The sequence below is a fragment of the Cloeon dipterum genome, chromosome 2, assembly GCF_949628265.1.
Source record: "Cloeon dipterum chromosome 2, ieCloDipt1.1, whole genome shotgun sequence".
In the NCBI taxonomy this organism is placed as follows: domain Eukaryota; kingdom Metazoa; phylum Arthropoda; class Insecta; order Ephemeroptera; family Baetidae; genus Cloeon; species Cloeon dipterum.
Window position 1 is genome coordinate 8894578 of NC_088787.1, and position 13473 is coordinate 8908050.

At 36.9% G+C, this 13473-nt stretch overlaps 1 protein-coding gene across 7 annotated transcripts in view; it reads right to left on the reverse strand.

Moving 5' to 3' along the window:
* Positions 1-13473, reverse strand: part of LOC135937756 (myelin transcription factor 1) — a 176329-nt gene that overhangs the window by 161918 nt on the left and 938 nt on the right. The window lies entirely within an intron of this gene.

The following is a 13473-nucleotide window of genomic DNA, read 5'->3' on the forward strand; positions in this document are numbered from 1 at the left end:
TCGCTGTCCTATATTTTTTCTTTTCGTTTGTGATCGCGTCCTCTGATCGATTTAAGGCGCGAAATTTCGGTTGAAAGTTAAAAGGCGAGATGATGTTGCGGATTTCCAGCCCATTCAATCTCTCGGCGGCTGTGCATCCTATTGTCATTAGAGGTGATTAAAATGTCGATACAGCCGCGCGTGCAATGCTAGGAAAAAGAATTTCGGCTGCACGCGAATGATAAGAAACGCGGCGTCATGTTGCAATTTATCTGCTGGCAGCATTATTCATTCCTCTCGTGAAAAGGAGTGAAATTTTTTCGGCGCGCGCCCGCCGCGCCTTCAAAGTGATCAGCGGAATGAGATATAGAAAAAAGCAGGCCGGATGATTGATGAGTCACCGCGCGCCGGGTGCATCCAAAAGTTAACGAATTTCTTCTGCCGCCAACGTGCCAGTGTCAAACTAACTCGAAACTCGCGACGCCAAATTGCATTATCAACTTGCTGCAAACTTTCGGCTCCACTATCCTAAAGCCACCTGGTGCGCGCGAGCACGACGCATTTTTCAGTCTGATTTTCAACGAATTTGCATCTGGGAGAGATTTTTTAAAATTTCAATTTTGACCTGAAAAGCAGCATGGTAGAGTTGAATTATCCTCCCCGTAATATTCTTTTGCCCTTGGATGTTTTTCAGCTGGCTTCAAATCTTCATTCTACATAAAATCAACAATTTTAACTAAAAAAAATTCAAGTAATATAAAAAATAATTAAATCAAATATCAAGCAGCGGGTGCCAGATGTGCGATAAAATTGGTTCCCACTGCGCAGATCCAAGATGGCGTATTAATGTGGGAAGCAAAACGCTCTCTTTGGATTGCCGTACGAGTGTCAAGAGTTTGTTTTTACGATCCAAAAGACACAATTAGTTAAGAGTAATGCAAATTATGTCACAATATTGACGAAAACTTGGTTCTTTTCGTGCATTTTCACGTGCCCGTTTTTTCGCGCAATACTCCACCGTAGGCCATATCTGCGCGTCGCACGAATCTGATGGCCCCCGCTGATATTAAGGTCAAGTGATAGTTAGTTTAATTAAGGGAACAATATTTGCGCTCCAGCAAATAGGTTGTACCTTTCAAATTTACAATTTGGAACTCTTAAATGGTAAATTAATGGCTGATTAAAATTTAAAAATATTGAAAAGAAGCAAATCAAAATCTATAGATTTAAATCTAACCTGGAAATTTTTTAGCTCTTCTATGCTTCTTTTAACGAAAATCTGTAAAATTTATTGGGATTGCACTATTCAAGAGTTGAAACACAAGAATATGATTTAAGAATTAATTTTAGTTGAATCGAAAAATTTAAAAACCGGAAAACAACAGATAATAATAATTAATATACCTCTTCAATCACTTTCAGATCTCTGTGACAATTAATATTTATTTAAAAAGCAATATTTGACAAAAAATCGTAGAAATTAATATAAACTGAAAATTTAAACTTATGAAACGTAAAATAATAACAAAAAAGGTTGTTAAAAAAAACAACAAAAAGTTCAGCTAAAGATTTGTTTATTGTCAGTAGCGAGTGAAAGCAATCCATTAAGTCGGGTTTTTTTTATTTTGCTTTTCCCGGCACCGACTCAAATTAAACGCTAATCAAATTATTGAGCTTTTGTGCGGCGGCGGCGGCGGCGGCGGCGAGAGGGAATCGCAGAAACAAGGATTCTTTTTTCGCTGCGTGCCTTAATTTATTTGGCCGCTCTCTTTCTCTCTTAAAAGTTTTATTTCATTATTGAAGCCGCGTCGGTGCAGAAAGGTGGTTTTGTTTTCCGAAATTAATTTAATTTGGCTTTGAAATCCAAAACTTTTTGCTCCCCCGGCGCGCGTTCGCTCTGCGGTCCTTTGATGGACACTCTCTCTCTCTTGTCTCGGGGCGGCTCTCTCTCTCTATATATATATATATGTGTGTGTGTGCGTCGAGGGTGTAAAAAGAAATAAACACGGCGCAGCGCATGTAAAACTGACGTTATTTACGATTGCGCCATAAAGCATAAAAATTTTATGGTTATAATACGTGTAAATCATTACACGCGGCGGCGGCATGATGACGTATTCAAAACATATAATAATAAAAGGTCATTGAATTTTACAACTCGGCCGCCTGCACCATGCACCGCCACTGTAATAACGGCCACATTTCATTATTATTTTATTTTCATGTCTCTCTGGTGTGTCGCCCTCCGACTTTGCTTTTACCATCCCTTGCCTGCGCCGAGCTCTGCTTTGCAAGCAGCGCGTTTGTTTGGGTGCCAGCAGCGTAGCGAAAATTACAGCCAATTTCCCCGGACGCACTCGCAGCCAGCGGAACCGCGGCAAAAATTGCGCACAAGTTCAATTTTTCTTTGCGTAGCATTGGTTAAGATATATATTTAAAAACAGAAAACTTGCTTTTTGCTGTTGAATTGATGTTAATATTCCAATTTTACCCGTTCGCGCGGGAGGTTGTGGGATTTTGCTTTGACCAGAATGAAAAAGATGCTAAAATTGGAAAACTGAAATTATAGGAGGCATCAATTTTAAAAATAAAAAAGCACTTATGGCGCAAGAAAAATTCTTTTGATTTACTGAAGGCAAAAATTGGTTGGAAATTAACACAAATTAAATTAAAAATAAAATTGCTGTTGCTTCTTCTACGACTTTTTGGACCGATTTTTATCTTCAACTTGCCAAAATCTTTGCGCAGCTACAGGATTTAGTTTTGATTTCCACGGAAAGCGTCTTCAAACTGTTAAAGAATGGCGGTGTGCCTTCTCCTTGCGTCTTTGAACACTAGATATTTGCACAAATTTTGCCAATTAAACTCTATTTGTATTTAATGCTTTGATTGCGGACTCTTCCATTTTAATTACTCAAGTAAACGGCAAAAATGTCACTCACAAATCTGATTTATATTAAGTTGACTAGATAAATTTAGTCCATTTTTTCTCAAAGCAAATGGCAATTGTCCAGATATCATTACAAGTCGTAAAATTTTAAGCAATGCGTCTAAAAATCAAATGAAATCGACTTTAAGGACCAAAAACCGTCTACATCCGTTAAATTGGAATAAAAAAAATAATTTAACTGTCAAGATATGCAGACAAACCCCTATCTAGGTTTAATTTTAAAATCGTGATCATCTCCTCAAGCTGTCAATCATAATTTTTCTTTGCCCTTAGAATTAAGTTTTCCTGACCTTCCATTAAATTTTAAGTCCTTATATGCGTTTGAAAAATTAAAAAAAACTGGGAAGTCAAGAAAATTAAAAAATTGCACGAGTTAGCTAAATTTTCCTTCTAAAAATAATAAAATTAGCTCAAAAGTCTTCATAATTGCCTGTTCAGGAAAAAAACTGTACATTTCGCAAATATCAACCTCTCATCCGAAAATAAATGGCAAAAATCCCATCAGCTCATCAAATAAAACTTCTTATTGTCCGGCCTACAAAGAAAATCAGTCACGAAAGTTTACACCGAACGAAAAGAGACAGGATTGCACACAAAGGAGCAGCGACGAGATCAAACTGTTTTTCCAAAGTGCGACAAAGGGGCGGTTTTTCAGACCCAATTTCCCGAGCGATCGCTTCGGCAAAGACAGTGGAAATAAAAAGGTTAAGTCATTTTGACACCGGCGAGACGTCAGCCGGAATTTCCGTCGAACCGTGCGTATGGAGCGCTGGGGGAAAATATATATGTATTTTTCTTGCTCTGGTGGCCTCGCACCTCGGGGGACTGTGGAGACGGCGTCGGCTTTGGCTCGGATTTGGCCCGCGACAAAAAGACACCCCCATCCTTGGCTCCGGCTTTCGGAACTTAACCCGCTATCAAAATCACATTAGCCCCCGGCGTGCCGATACAAGGCGGAAAAAAGACACCTCTAAGCTCCTTACCGTATTAAAATCACGCAGCCTCACCTTTTGCCTGATTAATTTCGCCGCCGCGCACTTGAGGATTACGCACGGAGTTGGGAAATTTAAGTAAACTACGGAGACAACTTGTGCTGCGCCAAAATGTGGCCGGGATTTTGGATTCCACCCCCTCAGTATACGCACTAATTTCTCCCTTTGGAGAAGAAACAACACAAGGAGAGGGTCAGTAAAAATTTTAATATTAATATAGACGAAAATTGCAATTTTGTTTATTTTTTAATCACAGCTACTTGCTATCACAGGTTTTTGCGGGTACCAGACCATCAGTCCTTTTGTCCAAAATCTGCTACTAAATTCCACTAAAATTATATTTATTTACTTAATTATAATTGCCATTTAAGTCAACAATAATAATTTTATTTAAAAATATCAAGCCCATCATCGCTAGTATAAAAAATTTAACTTGCTGAAATAATTATTGTTCTCACAATCAGTGTAAATTTATGTATTTTAAAAAAGTATGAATTGAGAGCAAAAAAAAGAACAGCGTTTGGTTTAACAATAATAATTGTTAAACGATATTAATTCATTCATTTTGCAAATTTTACAATTGCATGAATGAAAACAATTTAATTTAATTTAGCAGAAATTTATTTATAATATAATAAAAATTAAAATTACTATTTAACATTTTTTTAGTGTCAGAACTTAAAATTGCTTTTCATCAGCGGGGGCCAGATTCATGCGACGAGCAGATATGGCGTGAAAAACGGTCACGTGAAAATGCGCGAAAAGAAGCAAGTTTTGGTCAATATTGTGACATAATTTGCATTACTTGTACTAATTGCGTCTTTTGGATCGTAAAAACAAACTCTTGACACTCGTACGGGAATCCAAAGAGAGCTATTTGTTTCCACATTCAGACGCCATCTTAGATCTGCGCAGTGGGAACCAATTTTTTCGCATATCTGGCCCTCGCTGGGTCAGTAAAAATTTGTAATAATTCAGCCAAGAACACAAAAAATTGCAATTCTGTTTATTTTTTGTGTTTAACCGCGTGATTTATTTCACCCATAGAAGATTTTCCTCCAAATTCGCTCATCATTGCAGGTCACGAAGAGAGTAATCCAGATCAATCGCAAATACATGGACATTAGCAATATCAATTATTGGGAAATTGTCCGAATTCAGCTACGAATTTCCACATTACTTAAATTTACTCGATTATTTGCTATTGATAAACTATAGCACAGGTTATTTAAAAAATCATAGGACTAACCAGATCAGAAGATTTTAGTAAAGGTTTCTTTCTGGTAAAACAATTGCTCTGTGTAAATTTATATATTTTAAAAGGTATGAACTAAAAGCAAAAATGAACAGCATTTGGTTTGACAATAATAATTGTTTAACAATATCAATTCATAAATTCAATAAAATTTTTTAATAATTTAATTTAATTTTGCTTCAATTTATCTAAGTATTAAAAATTAATTTATATTATTGTTAAACGTTTTTTGTTTTTTACAATTAAAAGATGCTTTTTATAATTATTATTTTTGTAATAGTAATTTCTAAGCCTATCTCCAGCTCTGTCAAACTCTTAAAATTTCAAGTTGTTTATTTTGTTTAACTGAAGTCCAGGAAATAATAACTAATAAATGACCATGCATTTTTAATTTTAATTCTCACAATCAGAGTTAATACACCGTCGGAAATTAATGAGAATAAATCTTGTCAAGTAATTTTGTATTATACTATATAAAAAATTACAGCAATTTTCTTTACGGAGAGCATTTGTACATTTCTTTCTGTTGCAGTCGGGGAATATAGCAAGATAAATTGTTGCGGGTGAAAACATTTTGCGACATAAAAAGTACGAGAAAAATCGGTGTCGGCGACATGATTAGCCGATTTGGCTCGTTGGTCGGTGCGGCGGCGTCTTGGAAGGAAGCAATATCGCGGCACGTTTATGGCGCTGGCAAAGTGGCCATAAAGCAGCGAGCGATATATATTCCCCCGGCGTGACGAGCAAATAATTACGCGTGGGTCCAAATTGCGGCGACAAAATATCATATCGGGGGGCTATTATTTGCACATTATTCCGGGCATGTATCGGCGGTGGCGGCGGCGCGGACGGGCGCGTGCTCATCCCCGGCCCGGTCCGGCCGACTGAGAAGAAGAAGAAGTGCGAATCAAGATGCACGCGGCGTCGTCGACACCCTCCTCCGACCGACCGACTCACTCTCTTTACTTTCCCCGCGCTGGATCTCAAATTGCCTGACCGGACTGAGTAATGACGGCCAAATTGCGTTGGCCTAACACGAAAAAACACAAGCAAACATCAAATGAAATTAGAGAGGCGGCCCCGTGCGCGCCGAGCGGCAGGCATCTTAATATACGGCGCGCGCCGACATCAAAAAGCGAGCGCCGGATACTCTCTCCGAAATTGACGTCGCCAAACTCAACAGCTTGATTTAAAAGCCCTCTCCGCGCTGCCAGCAGTAGTTTCCTCAACTCGCCCGCCGGCTCACTCTTCTCTTTGATAAAATTGGTTTTTAGCTTCAAAAGGTCCTTTCAGATTTTTTACTTAGTTAGTTTGGCTATTTTGGTGTTAAAAGTATTTGAATGAAAAAAAATCTGGTTCAGAAGGAAATCCTGAATTAAATGGACAGCATAAATTACTTCAATCAAGTCAGAAAAAATAACTTGGGGTGATTTAAATTGTCCAAAATGGGTGATCTGGAATTAGTTCGAAATGCTTCAAGGAACTAACTGAAAAATATATTTAAAGTTTTCCTTGAGACTTATTTATTTTCTCATATTATGTACCAGAAAATCCCTTGTTTTTGTAATAATCAAAATGTTCTGTAGCCTTTTCAAGTTTCCATCAGCAGCTTTAGCCATCTTCCGATTTAGGGCACAAATCAGGGCATTGGTTTGCGGTTCTCTTTATTTATTGTAACAATCTATATATGGTTATTTTCAAATGTACCAACAAACTTACGTTTTTCATTAATCAATTGCCAGCAGTTTGGGTATGGAACCCTTCAAATTCCTGGACAATTTCCTGGGAAGCTGAGTCGGTCGACACTTCTGTGCGTTTCTTATGGCAGGAAATTTAAGCCAGTCAACAATTTATTTCCATCCAATTGTCATGGGACGATCAAGTGAGCATAATATACTAATCGTGTAATTTAATTTGTCATTTAAACCACATTTAATACCATTTGAAATTGTAAAAACCATCTCAAAATCAGCTAAAAAACATTCTAGAACCGTTTGAGCCGTTTAAGGAAGAGTGCATAAATATTTTCCTTCCCCAGGAAACTTTTCTCATGATTAATTTTTTTCTGTTCAGTCAATTTTTTTTATGGGCACTTATTATTAACTGTGAAGATGCACTGATTTTTGAAACCTTCTCTTCTAAGCAAAATTGGTTCTTAAATTATTGGTCGGTTCAAATTCGAGTCAACATATATTGTGGTATTGTTTTCAAAACAAAGTTGAAACTAAAAATCTCAAAATTATAGATTTATTACATACAAAGTCAAAAGATTTAACAGACAGTTTTTAACACATATATTACCAATGGGTCTGTGTACTTAAAAAAGTATATTTTTTATTTACAATTCGATACGCAAGTATTGAAATTTTTTTCTAAAATAATATAAATTAATTATCTTCATTATATTTTATTTATTACTTTGAAGAAATATATTTGATTTTTTTATTCTCATCAGAGGGAAAATTGTTCAGATATTAGACAAAAAACGTAACGCTGTTTAAATGTTTTTAAAAGCCTTACTTAAATTAATGCAGTTAAATTTTAAATTTAAAATAGAGAAAAGAGATCCTAACACTTATCAAATTTAAAATTTGGACATTGACTTTGTAGCTTACACCAATAAACCATATTTTTGGGACGATTTTCAATACCTCACGCTCAATTCCACGTTTTAAAACATTTGATCAACTTTTACTGCGGAAAATTATCTCAAATGATGTTCTCGCCGTTTTAGTATAGCACGTGCATTTGTGCAACATTATTAATTTTGGAGTTTCTTCTCGGAAAAAGACTAAATGAAGTGATAAAAAATAGTTTTTAATGGTCTATTTTTCCTAAGACGAGAGAGAAACCCAAAATTTCTGTTGTTGATCAAAATTAGCCATTTACAGAGCTCAGAAAATGAAATAATTAATTCGATAAACTCAGTGACCTCTTTTTTATTTCATTCACGTCCTTGTGAAGAAAAGCAGTTCTCAAGGAACATCAAACATGGTATTATCCAAGATAATGGCCGTTGTGGAACCTTCAACAGATATTTTTATCGTCGTCTCTCCTGAGAAAAGGAACCCCATGCAGACGCATTCAAGTGGCTTCAAAGCATGTGCCCCCAATAACATCACTCCGCACCCTCTAATATCTTCGTCTCCCGTTCGAAAAATTGCTAAGAAAAAAAACCTCTAAAGGTAGGACGGTCTAGCGCGTAAAAATTGAGTTAGCAGAGTCCTGTTGCATTATGTATGTATAAAGAAGCGTTGGCCACAAATCTTGCAGTGCTGAAAACCGCGCGCCGGCCTTTTATTTATGCTCGCAAAGTGAGAAAACGGACGGCGCCGTAAATCTGGTCTGACAATCGAGAATAAAACACTCGCTTGCTTGCTCGCTCTCCCTCGCTTATAATGCACACACGCGTTGGGTCGTCCAGCGCCGGCAAACGTCACTACTTAGGACGCAGTTTACTTGGCATCCGAATTAACGCGCGCTCGTAAAACGCAACGAGCACCTCTTGCACCGTTAATTGCCGCGTTGGCCTCGCTTTGCTGTCTTGTCCACTTAAAACTAAATGAGAAATGGCTTGTTTAAAGCTAGCTCACAATCATATTTGACGTTTTAAAATATTTGTAATTGTTTAGTTTTATTTTATTTATTTTTATTTCAATTCCAACTTTTGTTAAATAGTTTTTTTAAGTATACCAGTGGTTCACGGCGTTTGCTAAGTTCAAAAAAATCTATTTAAAATTGGGACATTGCAATCTCCTCCAATATTTTGATAATTTAATAAAACAAAATTCGTTGAATTCTTAATTATGCGAAAATTCAATAGCCTGAGTAACGAACCTTTGCGGCTTTGTAAGCTCGATCCAGTTTTAAGATGCGTGAATGATAAGAGAGCAAAAATAAACTGTAAATGACCTAAATTCGAGTTTTTTTATAAGGAAAAAACGTAACGAATAAAACGCTATAGAAATTCCACCATTCATGTATTTAAAAGCGGTTAATCCTAAACCAATTTTCATGCAGTCATCAATGATTTAGGTGCAACAATCACGCAGGGTTGCATTTGCTTACCACCCAGTTTTTTCACCACTGGTTTTTACCACTCAATTTTTACCAATTTCTTGCGCAAGAATTGCAAGAAATCATTTTTTCCATTTTTCTTCTGTAAAAATCTGCAGTTGGAGTGCTCAAAATTTCCTCTACTGTGCGAATATTTTCTTTTAAATTGCCATTTTGCTGCCTCAATTTCTACAAAAATTTATCTCCGACACTTTTTCAAATCGAGGTTATAAGCTGATAATAAGAAAATTATTGAAAAATAAGGTGAAAACATTGCCTGCAAGAAACTGGTAAAAAATGAAAAAAAAAACGTTTTTACCACTACACTGCATTTTCTTTAAAAAAATGCGGGTTCTTTGCAACCCTGACAATCAGTAAATGATTGGTTGAATTTCAAAAAACGTAAAAAAACAAAGTTTCCCCAACATGTTTCTTACAGCCACCTGACGGTGAACTTTTGTCAGCACATTTTTGTTTGAAAGAAAGTTTAACTGTCCCAAAAATTATTAAATATGCCTTTATTTCAGGGCTCGCCAATTTTTCAATGCCCAAAAATGTACTACTTGTTTCTTGCGCAAAAGAACTGCTGGAAAAAATCACTAGTTTTCCGCGTTTTTCCGAATTTAGCACCAAAAATGTCAGAAATTTTGGAAAATTACAATAGGAGTTAAAGTTTTTAGTCTTTTTTGTGAAGCCAGTGGCTTTATACAGATTTTTAAAAAATCTCTTTTTTTTGTCATCCGCCATGAGAATTTTATAATCTTCCAAAAATATGCTCAAAATTGCAGAAAAAAACGCTAATAAACAGTTTTTTGCAATGCAGTAGATTTTTTCCGGAAAATTGCGGGTTTTTGCAAATCCAGATCTCTTTATAATGTTTTAGTTGGAACACAGCTAATTTAGTTCTTGAAATCAACTAATTTGACTTTTTTTTAGAAAAAAACGAGTTAAAATCCTAAATTCTTACAATCTCCATATATTATTTAATTAACAACTTTTCATTAATTTTCCTCTTTTTCACGTCCCTGCTGCAAGATGAGCGCACAAGGGCAAGTTTTTAATTATTCGGCGGCAACACATGCGGGCCAGCACCTCGGGTGCATCGGCAAAGCGTGGTAAACAAGCAAGAGCGCGGCGTCGGCAGATGGTCCGCGCAAGTCGTCGGGCGGCGCGCGCGTTAGTTGTCTCCGCACTAATCTCGACAAGGGCTTCTTGTACATGTAAATTACGCCGCAACTTTCTTGCCCCTTTTTCCTCGGCAGCTTCTTCTGCGCTCTCACTCAGCTGCTGCCGCGCGCCAACCCAACGCGATGAGCATCATAATAAGTGCGAAATGGCGAAAATCAGCGGCATTAGCATTCCAAACATGGCCCGAGCGGCTGAAATTCTGCTCCGCCACAATCTGCCTCGGCACATTATACATTCTCTCTCTCTCTCTCTCTCATTGAAGCCGCGCGGCTGCAGCAGCAGCGCTTCTTCTCGAGCAGAATTTCTTCCTTGATGACTCGGTTCGCTCCTTGGGCACGAACTCTCTCGCCGCCCGGCCCTATTTAGCAAACTTTCAGGTGTGTGTGTGTGTGTGTGTGTGTGTGTGCTCGGCTCGCGGGCTCCAAAAGGCGGCAGCTTCGCATTCACAGAGTCGTTCGCGGCCGCCGCATTCGCATCCTCACGTTGCGCTCGTTATATTACGTATTGACGAGGTGTTGCACTCGCCAAAACTAATTGAAACTATAACTCACGTTGCACCCTTTCGCAACTCTCGCCCTCACTCTCGCCGATCAACCAAATTTTCGCACGCTAACAATAGAACTTGTTACCCGAAATTTAAGGATGATTTTAAAGGAATAACTTAACACGCAGGTTATTTTATAAAAATTGAAATTATTTCGGTGGATTTGAAAAGTTGAATTATTATAATTTCTCTTAGAAATAATATTTTAATGGAAGGTTAAATTGTAAGAAGGGCGAGTGGAGGGTTTGACAAGATTTCGTTTCGTCTACTCGTTTCCTCTTTTCAATTTTGCTCAAAAAAAGAAGTAGGACGTGTTCAACTATCGCTAGGTCAAAAATTTAATATTTTAAAGTGGAATGATACTGGGCAACAATTGAAAATTATTTAAATTGTTGGATGCCTTAAACAATTGACCGATAAGCAATTTGTTCAACAATTTGCAATAATAAAAAATGACCTTCCTACAGTAAAAATTCAAATTTTGCCAATTTTCTCCAAAATTTACAGTGCTCGAACATATTTCCTTGGCATATTCCGATTCCTCTCGTCGAGATCTGTCCAACGGTGTATGCCACTTATTGGGGAAACTCTTGGTTTTGAAATTAAATCGGATTTCAAGTAAGGAGACAGCCCTTACCATTTGAAAAGCACGGTAACTTTCCAGCCAATTTTCTCAAAAAATTACAGCGCTCCTTAGGTCAATTTAGGCTTTTAACTGAATCCTAAGGGATGAGTTTATGCATCGGCAACAAGCATTTTCCAGGCTTTTCCAGTATCATTCCTCTTTAAATACCTGCGATTCGTCCATAATCATCCGAAAATAATTTATAAATGTTTAAAGTACAATTTATACAATATAAATTTTCCTCGAAATTCATCTTAAATCTCCGGTGAACTCACCAGAATTAAATCTTCGAGCTCTTCCAACAAAAAATAATAAAACCTTGTGAAATAAATTCAACTCAATGAAATTGTGACATTGTTGGTAAAAAAATAGGTAAAGATTATAAACTTTCAACAACCAAACGCGACGTTCCTTGTTGCAAGAAAAGGTCAACAATCAATTCGACAATGAAAATTTGGGTGTTTGTTAAACGTTGCGCAATTTTACCGGGACCAGCACGATATGCAACAAAACAAATTAAACAAAAAATATGCTAAGTGACCGATTTCAGATTTTTCTACAGCTTCAATTTATTCAGAAATCAATGGCTCGTTCACTTAATTAAATTATTTACTATATGAGCATTGGAATGATTAAAACTATTTCGCTTTTTGTCTTGCCTTTGAATTTGTAGTGGTTGTGCCATGCAAATATTTCTGAAACAGGGAAAGACTCGATTTTTATGTTTGCGCCGCTGTCATCAAAAAGAAATAAAAGAGGCCAAAATAGTTGGAACCAGGTAAGCACGCGCTTTTATTTTCGTTTTATTGACTGTAAAATGTAGAATGTAAAATTCGGTGTCCCCCCTCTCCCTAAAAATATTCAAACGGGCATATTATTCATCAAACTAAATCCTAAAATTTGTTGTTAAACAAATAATAGCTTCTAATTATATTATATTGTGTATGGAAAGAAGAGCGAAGGAGTTTGCGGAAAGGAGGACTCGTCACCTCACAATCAGAGCCGTTATTTTCGGTGGGGGCCGCGCGGCCAGTTATATATCCGGATTAGCGCTAAAAGCACGTCGAGCTCGTTCGGCCAACAAATCACGACTCGGCAACTCCTAAATCGTCACACCGGACAAGAATTCCGGCTCGCCTCTTTTTCCTTACGACTCCCGGGGGAGCAATAGGCTATTGATAGGCCATAGAACACGCCGTGAAATAAGACTCCCAATTGCTCTTCACCCGATCTGGAAAACAATCCCAATTCCGACCATTTATCTGTCGCCTCTCAAAACGGGCCTTTCGCCAACTTTTCGTGTCCATTCCCCGGCGATTTGTCCCCTAATTGATATTTTGTAAAAATTGCAAACACGGTGTCGAGAGAGAGAATGATATCCTCAAATACAAACTATTTTCCCAGCAGACTGTCCAATTGAATTTATCTAAAAAAATATGGCTTCGCAAGAAGTGCAATTTGTTTTAGGTAAGATGTTTTTGTTGAAAGTTAGATGTAGACGAAGGGAATAATTTTTTATAAATTTCTACAAAAAAAACTCTTGAATTGTAATATTTTAGCTAAACATGTCAATAAATATAAATTCATTTCATCAATTCTATTCTTGATTTGGAAATGGCCAAAAAATAAATAAATAAGAATAACTGAAAAACTGCAACCTTTCAAGTCGATAAAAATTGTAATTGTTCACTAAAAAAATATTTTAAACTAGTGTTAAAAACATTAAACTAGTGAGATAAAAGATTGGAAACGTCTAAGATATATCAAACATTTAATTTTTTATTATTGTTCAAAACAGAATGAAAGTTTAAGTAAAAATACGGTTTCCTCCGATATTCATTGCTGGTATTTCAGTTTGATCTAAAAATAGTTAACATTCTCTGG